This window comes from Blennius ocellaris (assembly GCF_963422515.1).
Source record: "Blennius ocellaris genome assembly, chromosome: 20".
NCBI classification, from domain to species: domain Eukaryota; kingdom Metazoa; phylum Chordata; class Actinopteri; order Blenniiformes; family Blenniidae; genus Blennius; species Blennius ocellaris.
In genome coordinates, this window is record NC_137669.1 from 19,409,409 (window position 1) to 19,421,040 (window position 11,632).

Sequence of the window (11,632 nt, forward strand, 5' to 3'; positions counted from 1 at the left end):
TGACTGGGATTCAACCCCGGACTCTTCATAAGACTTAAAATGATCAGTTTCTCATGAACTCAGAAAAAAACAACAACAAAAAAAACAAAGATTATATTTGCATCCATAAGAAAACCAGGTAATTTACTTTCTTGCCTTAAAGGAAAACTATTTGAAATTGTGTTCATCTCTGTTGTTGATTCCACGGCAGTATTGAGTCATGCTAACATCTCTGGCTCTTCATTTTTATTTGCTTCAATAAAAAAAATCTTCAGATTGGCTCCAATGGGAAAATAAAGTTGTATTCAGATGCTGTAGCCATTTTAGTGAGATCAATCCTGTTCCTTTATCGAGTGACTCAAGACTCCATCTTTTGATAAAAACGTGTATTGCAAGACTAAAGGGACTGGGACGGGATTGTTTTTATATTGATAAGCTGATTCTAACCTACATTCAAAAACAATTTTTTCCATTCTGCTTTGTTAATTATAATTACGTTACTATAGTTTGACATTATATCATGTTTATTGGAGGATACGTCATTAGGAAATAATATTACTCATTCAGATGCACAAATTCAATCGTGATTGACAAGATTTTTGTTTTCTCCGTTTTAATGAGAGTAAGGTTAAAGTATCTCACCTTGATTTTTAAATGTTTATTGTATGTGTTGCGTGATCTGAGCTGAAGTGTCCCGAAATTCAACATAAAAACCCAAAGAAAATATGTGTATAATTATTGGCAATGAGTGAAAGCAGCATAACAGTTACCTTCATGTGTCCTCACTTCATCCTGTTCCCTTGATTCTTTCTTGTATGCCTGACTGGATTCTCTTAAATGCACAAAAGAAAATGCATTTGCTACTTTGAATGGTGATTTTGTATCAGCATGCTGTGCACGCAAAGGCGATTAATGAACTGCTATGAAAAACATGTAGTTTACATTTTGCAATTTCTTCTCCTAATTGTGGCAACAGGGGAAAAAAAAAAAGAAGTTCTATTTTACTTTCTTTCACGCCTTGAAGAGAACGTGTGATAATTACTGCTGGGGTTTGTTCTTCACTTTCCATTCTCTTTCAACAGAGCCTCTTCACGTTCCTTCACTGCAGATAAAGGCCATTTCAGATCCAGCTCTGAATAATAACAATAATATTTAGAATAATCTTTGGACCAATTATCTTAATTCCAAATATTTTGTATCTCCTCAAATTATTACGTCCCTCTGTTGTGGAAATCACTCGCCTCCAATCTCCGTGTGCGACTATCACAAAAATTCTCCATGAAAACTGTGCTGTGGGTATCAGTGATCGCCGAGTGCTCCAAAGACATTACTTTGTGAAGTTGTGTTAGTGCTGGAGCTTATTTTTAGGGATTTTTCAACATTTTATAGTAAATGATAGAAGTAACTTAATCTTTGAAAGGTGAAAAACAAGCAATCAATTGTATATACTAAATTCAGCACATTTTAATCATGTAGATGTTTGGGGTTGGGGTTGTGGTGGCTACCAGTTAAGATCAACCAGCTGGTCGTTACAGTCGAGATTAGTCAAAGATATCACATTAATGTGAGCCAATGCTTTGTTCCAGAAAGCCTTCAAACATGTGTGTGCGTGTGCATGTGTGTGTGTGTGTGTGTGTGTGGGAGCGACAGAAGATGGTGTTGTCGTCGTTGTTGTCAAGTGTGTTTTTGCTGCTTTTCCCTCTAAACATTCCCTCTTCTCACAGCTGCCTTGGTTCGCATGTCTTCCGAGCATAAATATAGAAAGGACAAGCAGCAGCCACTGGCTCGGCCAGTCAGCCGGCTCAGAGACATTTAAAAATAGGCCCTAATTATCAGAGGAGGGCTCAGACGGACAGGCAGGCGGCCATCTTGGTTCTTGTTTACGCTGTGATGCTGTTGTTGTAAATTGGACATCAGGAATCGACTACTGGGCTCTATAAAGGCTGCCTGCCTGCCAGAGTACAAATAAAGTGCAAAGAGAGAGACTGGTGAGGAAAATACAAAGAGGGGAGCACTCAAATGCTCCCTGCAGATTAAGACGCATCACATGGTGGCACAAGTTTGTACCTTTTTGCAAAACTAACATTTGCAGGTGAACAACTACACAATAAGATGTTGAATTGTTCTTCTTTATGATTCTTCTGAATCATTCAGCTGACTATGCTTTTAATAGAAGCATGCATTCAGTTCATTTGCATCAAGATGTTGGTCTTTGAGTTGATTGCTATTAAATATAGTTCCTGCACGAGGAGCATTTCAATATGAATACTTTGGAATGTCAGGCCTGCTCCATAATAACCACCAGAATCGGCAACATTTCTTGCCCAATTATACAAAGGTCAGTTTATACGCTGATTTTCAGGTTCCGTCTCACCTGCAAATACATGTATGTACTTCTGAATATCTCCTTTTAACAAGGGAATCCATGCAAAACAGGAGGAGGCAGTGGAGAAAGAATCGTGTCCAGGAAAAGTAACAGTTTTTTTAAGGGGGGGGGTTTGACATTGACACAAATTTGTAATTCAATCAGAATATGTGACTTTGCACAACTGGGTCACAGCAAAATGTAATAACTTTACGGTAATGAGACACTTGCGATGTGCGAATCTCATCACTATGGTAAGAAGTAGAACTCTGCTCAAACATACAAACTCAGGGCTGCAATGTTGGCCACTGAGCTTTGCCAGACTCCATATTCAATCACTTTCAGATTCGTCCTTGTTGGAACTGAGGATCTACTTTGCAAGGAGAGTCGCTAATAAAACAAGTAAAGAACACATTAAGCGACACGCAGCAGTTAAAAGAGCAACCCAATAAAAGGAGCAGCTAATTAGGCATCTTTTAAATCACATTGTAAGAGAACCAGGCATTTTATTATTTTTTTTGCTGTCTGAGCACGAAAACGTGTTGAATATTATATAAAAATTGAGGAGGATCAAGTGCTACCAGTAATGACGTGAATGTAAACAATTAATATTGACAAGTACATCATTCTTGGCACTGCCAGAGAAGACTGAAGTAACTGCAAATCCATACAGGGATGCAAGTCCAGCTGCCTCGCAGAGCATCAGTGGAATCTGCCACAAACTCATTTGTCTCATGCCAAGAAGTAATCTCTGGATAAATGTTCCCAATGTTTTTCACAAAAAAGAATCCTATTTCTTTGGGATTCATGGCCAATATAAAGCGTGTGTGCTGTGCTCGTTAGAAGTGTTTGTATAGAACTAATGAGTTAGTCTGTATATTCGGCATGCAGTTGGTAAATGGATTTCATGGGTATGGCAATTTCACACTGCTTGAGTGGCTCCCAAAGCCTTTTAGACTTTTTATGGCTTTCACCCATTCACACACACACACACACACACATTCACACGCCAATGGAGGCAGTTGGTAGGGGAGCAATTTGGGCCTGCAGTGTCTTGCTCAAGGACACTTCAACATGTGGAAGATGGAGAATTGGACCAGCAGCCTTCCAAATGAGAGACCGCCCACACCATACTTAGCTTTCCTCATGATTTTATTGTCTTGATTGTATCAAAATTTGATTTACTTTCATTAACAGATTCACCACAAATTCCTTTTTTTAAATCATAATTTTCCCTCAAAAACTACACAGAAGTCCTGCTGGGAACATTCCCGGTGGTAATATGCGCTCTGACATGGTTTTCTCGGTGTTACACGGATCTCATCCACACAGACAACCAGTCTGAATGGCAACTCTGGTTCCTCTAGTGGAAAAGTTCTGAGTTCTCCACCCATTTTAAATCCCAAACTGCACTCAACACATTCCAGCTTGGATACCCACAGTGAGCATGGTGTGTCTGTGTGTGTTTGTCTACTACATTTATTCAGTAGTTTTAGGCTTCAACTGTGAGGAAATTACCACCACAGCTGGAGGAAATGTGAGCATGAATCACTTCTGACTTGTCAATAACACATCAGAGGGGTGGCAGAGGTCCGGGCTGATTTAAGTTTGGGGAAATTCAGCATTTTAGTAAAACTGGAAGCTGAAATGGCAACAGTGAGATAAGATAAGTCAGGAGGTGCGCGGAGGTCTGATTATTACCATAACATCAGTGTGTCCTCTTTTTACTGCCCTGCCGCAGACTGTGTGTGTTGATGCTCCTCAGTGTGAAAATAGCCTCTTCCTCTAACCTGCAGAATGGTTCTGTAATAACATCCTGTTAGTATAATGTGTGCTGTAATGCTCTCACAAATGATGATGGATCTGCTGTTGTTGGCAGAAGAGAGGGGCTGGAAACGCTGCCACTGTGACCTGCACAGAGATCGAAACCCTCACGTGATAAATGGCGGACGCCGATGCCATTAACAAGATGTATTTCAGTCTTTGAGACAGTTTTTCCTTGTTATGGCTCTGATTATCACATTCAACATTTGACATTAGGGCTGAGAATTAATGTAATTCAGACATCTGGACCAACGTTTTTTGTTTCTTTCGGTGGGTTTTCCATTCGCCCATTCAGCAGAAAACACATAGAAAAGTGTCACATCACATCCAGATATTTCCAGCAACTTCAGAAGACTTTAATCCGCTGATTCTTTCTGCAGCTTCACAGAGTGGTGACGCCGTGATTTGCAAGTCAGAAGATGTCTAGACATCAAGGGTAACACTGGCCTACATTTGGTTGAGAATGGAAAGTCTTTAGATGTCTATTTTAATAACAGCAGGTCAGTGTGTAGATAGGACTTGTTTCTTGGGAGAAAATAGCCTCTTTAGCGGTGAATAAATAGATATATGCAACCTGCATATTGAAAATAAAACCTTCAAGAAACCTCTCATGCAAGCTTGCTTCGCTTTACATTTGAAATTGTTTTTCAACAAAATGTGGTGACGCAGCATTTACAGAAAAAAAACTTCAAGTATCAGATATTTGCATTTGAAAAGGCAAAGAGAGGACAATAGTATTTAATGCCAGGGAAGAATATATATCTTGAAGAAGGCTCACTGCAACAACATTGCCGATTGGGTCTAATGTGTGGCCTCTCTGTGTGGAGTTTGCATGTTCTCCCTGTTCATGTGTGGCGTTTTGCTTTCCTCCAACAGGCGACTGTCCATTTCAGGATGTACCGGTAGTTGTGGTTTTGAGGACAAATCGGACCCAAACACAGACTTCAAGTTTGACAGGTTTTGTAGGGATTAAAGAGGATAGTGACTGCAGGTGGAAACGGCTTTTAAGTGTGAGACATCAAACATTGGATGAATCCTCGCGGGAGCGTCGAGTTTTAATATTAGCAACGGTGACGTCAGACGATGATCCTGCATATTGTTGTGGCGAAGATTGACCTGCTCCATCTGGTCAATAGTTTGGTGATCTACGTGAAGCTCCCGGGGCCTGACTGAGATTTCTAAACTTTCGAGACAAGCTGGAGACCTCCATCAGAGGTGAACTGTTGAGACGGGGGCTTTGGGGCTTTGTGTGTCGGACATCCCGTGAAAGAAAAACCATCAGACGTTCAACGTTCAAGTGGCACTTCTCCACTTTCAAAAATAGATTGTTTGGCAGCTGCTGGGAAACCTGTCTGACACGTGAGACTCTCATCCAAAAGTGTGAAAAATATCAGGAACATAGATGAACAAAAAGTTCTTTCGTCAAAAAAACCTCACAGCACTTCACTAATTATCAGAAAACTCATAGTTTGAATCATTTCACAGTCTCATTTCAAATTGTTATTTTTGCAGCCAAAGGTCTTTTAACTTTTAAAGATTGCGGCGCAGGATCAGAACATTTCACATTCAGACACACAAGACAACTCGCTTATTGTCTTTAAATATTCATTTACTTATTCAGTGTGAAAAAACGTTTTTAAAATGACCATTCATCTGAGAAAGAGCCATAAAAAGAAGCTTTTCAACACTTCAGGACCTTTTGGACCTCCCAGATTGACGGCACAACCGAGTGAGAGAATTTCAGGACAGATATTTAAATTTTGAGCCTGAAGGCTCCGGGTCAGGTTCGGCTGTCGCTCCTCGCGGCTCGACCAGGTCAAATCTCATTTAAGTCATCTGATATTTTATTTATTTCTCATATGGAAATATGAGCGTGCAAAGTCATTGTGTCACACGAGCAGACGCTGTAACGCCCACACACAAACATACACTCACACACACACACACACACACACACACACACACCCCTGGCCCTGACAACCCTTCCTGTGACATTTTGGAGCTTGTCAGTTTTGCCTCGCAGTCGGCCAAAATGGAGCGATAAAAGAAATTAGCATACAAGAACGAGCTTACAGCACGGGAAGTCTGAGATACAAGTCCAAGAGCAACTCTGACATGAGTGTCTGCAGAGACGAGATGACTGTGGGGTTTGATGAAAAATGAGCTTAATTACTTTTGGGGATTAAAAAAAAAAAAAAAAAAAAAGCGGCATTGAGTTTTAATCATGTTCTCTGAACTCTAAATTCATGAACTGATCAATATTGTTATGTAAGTTGGCAATATGAATTATTGGAAGATATAAAGTTTGAATCCCACAGCAAACTGGTCATCACTGAGTCCCTGAGCATGACCCTTGACCCCCATAGGCGCATATTTCCAGAGTGCTCCTATCAAAGATCGTAAACCCATATATCCATATAAATATATGATCTTGTGTAACTTAAACAGTTTTAGAGAAATATGTCTTGAATGTGGTCGAACCCGGTGTCCTCAGCAGCAGATTCAATTGCATCAGGTCACATGCACACCTGGATCATGTTGAAGCTCCTGAAATGAAGTGAAGACAGCGAGGCACTTCACTCCAACACAACACAGAGTAGAAACACAGTTTCAGTGTTGTAAGAATCCTCCCACTGCTCCGCCGCCACGCTTCGCTCTGCGTTCACCGCCGTCGCCTCCTCTTGGGAACTTTGCCATTGGCCCTCTCATTCACTCCACTCGCACATGACAGTTGGCATAATGTCTCTGGCAGGCTGAAGTTCAGTTCTTCACACTTAGAAATACAACAAAAAAAGAGAGAGAAAAGAACAGGAAGTGGAGTCTGAACCGCAAACTCTCTGACTATGAGGGTTGGGACTGTTGTGCGACTGCCCCTACTTGGAACTGTGTTAGAGAACAACAAGGACGAGGCTAAAAGCTAATTTTGACAATGCGCAACATCAGCACAAGTGTCTTAGTTGGATAGAGGGGCAGCTGCAGTGAACAGCTCATCTCAATGCACTGCAGGACTAAGAGCTTGGATCTTTGTGCATCTATGACATTAGATATTATACTGTACTAGGCTTCCTATTCTTTTTTCCAATAGAAATTTTGAAAATTGCTCATATTGGGTTAGTTGGTTTGCCACTTTGTCGATCTTAAGGTTAAGAAGAATATTTGCACTGATATTGGGTGACAGACCCTGAAAAGCTGGTCAGTAAACATGGCAAACATGGAGAGACACTCTCATACTCAACAGTTTATTGAGAATCAGCAATGAAGGTGCGCAGGAAGAACATGCAAACGTCAGACAGAAGAACCTTATGCTTTTAAGTCAAGACTCTTACTTACAAACTCTGCAAGCGGGTTGTTCATGTGAACAGAAGACACAATGAAACACAAACCACTACGTGACTTTTAACACATCTTGTGTTTGACTGATGATCCAAAACAAACAACGCTCATACATTTGTACAATGAAAATATTGTAAAACAAACCAAAGATAAAAATATCCTCAGACTGTGCCGGTGTGTTTTAAAATGCTATTTATCAGTGCCTGTTTGACTTGATGCTCCTCTGCAATGTTTCATTTTGCAGAAAACCTTTTCACATTCGGACTCTTCGCACACACGGTCATTTTTAGTTTGTTGCATTTATCAAGGAGCCTGAACGTTGCTTTTTGGCCAGACGTCAAAGCCAAAGAGCTGACAAGAAGTGACAAAAACAATTCTGCCATTATTGGTCACTGGGCGTAGCGAGTGATGGAGTGCTTTCTGGAAGTTTAATTTAGTTAATAAAAAAAACAAACCTCAGCAGTAGTATCTGAATCCTCAGCTCCACGATGGAAACGCCTCTGACAAAGCATCCAATGGCAGCAGAGGCTTACGCTGCATGTGTTGCCTGCGTTCAATGAATAAAAGCACCGCATTACCATAAGCTAATCCACAAGCTGCACATTTATCATCTTGAAAATTTAGACTGCAAAGTGAAAGTCAAAACAATCTATTCAACTAACGGGAAAATGAATTACCTTGGAGCTCTGCCACAGAAAACATGAATACCCTTCCTGGCCTGTTTTAATGGATTTGATATCTATAGAAAGGATTACAGTGTACAAATTAAACCAGCATTTGCATGTTTTTTCACTTTAAACCCGCTCAGTGTGAAACCGATGCGTATGTGGCGTAACTGCAATCCAGAATATGTGTCGTCTCATGTCATGTGATATAATTAGCTATGTTTTTAACGCGTCATGTCTGAGCAGCGAGGAGCAGGAACAGGGGCCATCAGGCCAGTTGGCTTTCATTTCAAATGTAATCCAACACTTGTTGGTACTTCAGTTTTGCTTTGTGTGAAATCATGACATTTTATAATTGTATGCCTTCATGCTTTTTCAGAAATAAGTGGATTTTAGTTTGAGTTGAACAGAAGCGCTTAGCATTCAAGAAAGCAGGAAGTTGTTTTGTCCCGTGATTTTGCTCTGCTTGTTTAAATCCACTTACTCACCGGTTAGCAGCGAATACACATGATGACAGAAGAAATATCCTATTTTCATACTTTTGTCAAGAATCGTATTGAGACAAACAAAAAAACAGAAATGTGAACAACAAAAAAATCCAATAGAACAACACACAAGATTAATCCCCGGGGAATTTCTTTTAAACACTGCGCCACACAGAGAAACAATTTACATTATAGAAACATTAAATAAGTGAATACAATGCAGATGTGTTAAGGCTTGAAAGTAAATAAATACAATATATAACCAAAGTAGGGTTGAACTATTCACATATTCAGTTTGCTACGATTCAAGCGTTTTAGGCTAATGCTTTGCCTTGAGAACGAACTGCTGGAAACTATTGTTTCATGTATTGTTTTATCATGTTTAACATTAAGCGACTGGATGGAGCTCTAATCCCCACTATCGTGGTTCACGTTTCATTTCTTGTGTCATTTTCACAAAATGAAAGAGACGAATATCTTGGTGCAACAAGTTATTAAACAAATTTTACAATTAAGTGTGCTGATAAAAGGAATTGGGATCCAGCTGAGGAAAGACCTCTCGTCACAATAGCAGCAGCATTTCTGCTAAACAACGGGATTGGGTCACTTGTCAGTGCAGTGTGGTCATTTTCCATCTTCAATTAAAGTAACTGCACTGCAGATCGTTTTTACAAACACATGCTGACAATATCTGCTGCTATTTGGAAGCCCTGGATTACAGTCTGTTCAATTAAAACAGGTTTGATAGAAGATACACGATTTCACATAAGTATCCTAAGTAAAATATAAGGTACATTTATGAAGAACTGAGGAGGATCACTCTGCCTTATGAAAGAAAGATAATATATTCATAAATTATCTTAACTGTATTATCCTGTAGAAAACTGCTGCTTATGTGTGGCACTTTTTCAGTCTGCATACTGTCAAGGCTGAAGAAAGATTTTGGATCGTAACAATTTTCTTTGTAAAGCAAATTGTCTCCATATTTATCTCAAGTGAAAATGAACACTTTCTTTGTCTGGCACTGCTTCACTGCAGTGTTTTTGGCTCATTGCCATTCAACAGCTGGTCACCAGAAAACACAAGAAAACACTTTTATGCAAATGCTAAGTTTGTATGCATGCAGCTCCTCAGAAAAATCCCAACAATCCAGGGTTCTCTATAAAATCTTTGTATCTTTCGAAACCCTTGTTTTATATTTATGAATCCTTGAGCTGCTGTAGCAGTTGATTTCCCCACTGTGGGATGGATCAAGTTCAGTCTTATTTTATTACTCCTCTGAATGGAATCTAATTCACCTTTACTTGCAGCCTAATCTCAGCATAGCATTGCATTATTCCCTCTTTCTTTTCTTTTTTTTAACCCTATCTCAGCTTTTCTGGTTGATTTACAAACAAACGGTTGACAATCAGCAGTATTTACCCTCCATTTGAAGACTATTGTTTCCAATCCATGGTGTTACATCTCACTTTGGCATCATGACTGTGTGCACTCGCTAGATTAGCTTGTTTTCCATTAACAAGATGAAAACACTCACTTGGTTTACCGAAAGGGCAAGAGGGCAGCCATAAATCAGGGTGACAGGGCATTTTATAAAAGAGCCTCTCAGGAGCCAAAGCCGGATCGGTGCTCGGGCAGACTTTGAATATGAACTCAGATTTTTCCGCACATTTTGAAGCCCCGTTTACACGACATTACATGTGAAAAGACGTCTGCTTTGTGATTTTGTTTCCACATGAGAGCTGTTGGCATTGTGAAAATGAAACTTTAAGCACAGCAACAGCAGACTTGTAAACTTTGTGAGTGGAAAAAGATGGAAAAAAGAAAATATTGCAAACATGATTCTGTACAAAGCAACAACTCTCTCTCTCTCCAAATGTTCCCTCAAAGTGAATCAAACACAAAATGGTAAAAGTAGATATTTTTAGTTTAAGGAAAAATTGGTTGCATTGCATTGCATCACAAGTGTTTGTATTTTTCCACTAATTTAGTGGAGGTTATTTTCCCCCCAGAGTCTGTTCTGTTTGGTTAACAAGTGCTCGAGCTGCTTTAAACATTTCAACACACATTGCAATGTATTTTTACTTTTTTCCACTATCAATTATGTAGGATACAGTAGGAATCCCTATTGTCAGAAAAGAAGGCCATTTTTAGATCAAAGCTTGGTTTTCGAAATCCAAGCAGGATGTCAAGTAATTATGAGAAAGTCCAAGTCTTCACACTTTGAATGGGAATGCTCGGGAGCATCTTATCTTCCATCTGGGTGCTTCCCCTGAGCATGAATGTATTTGTCAGGAACAAAAAAAAAAAAAAGCCATTTGTGAAAACAGCATGTCAATGCTCCGAGAGGCTGAAATAAGACCCAGTGAGAAGAAAAAAAAAAAAAACAAACCCGGGCAGATTCTCGTCAAGTCTGCCTCCAGATCCTTCATAATCACTTTAAACTCACCGCGGGAGCAACTCCAAGAATACCACCATCACTAACACGCTCATTCACCAGATCAAATCCCTGTACAGCTCGGATCTATAGAAATGTCATCAGAATGAGTAAAATGCCAGTTAGCTGCTGGTTGATGGATTGTAGTTTTTGTATTCCTGCTCTTCAAACAGTCTGAGCAGTGACACTGCAGTTATCAGCCGAGCACATGGGATGTGACTCCGTGGTTTGTCTTTTGCCTGTCAGTGGCAAATGTCATTAAAAGTGATTATCAGTGGTGTGATCATGTGAGTGGAAGCCAACTTTGATGCTGCGGCTGATTAAAAAAGAAAAGATTTATTTATAACCAATTACTGAAAGAGTTATTTTGTTTCTCTCAGCATCTGATGTTTTCTCAGTATTTCATGATGGACGACCTCCGGTCGCTTGTAGCTCTGCAGGGATTCCATCATGTGAAGTCATTACGAGTTTGTATTTTAGCCTCAATGCCATCACTGTGCCAATTATCAAAACTCAGTTATTATTGACGGTTAATTTAAAGATA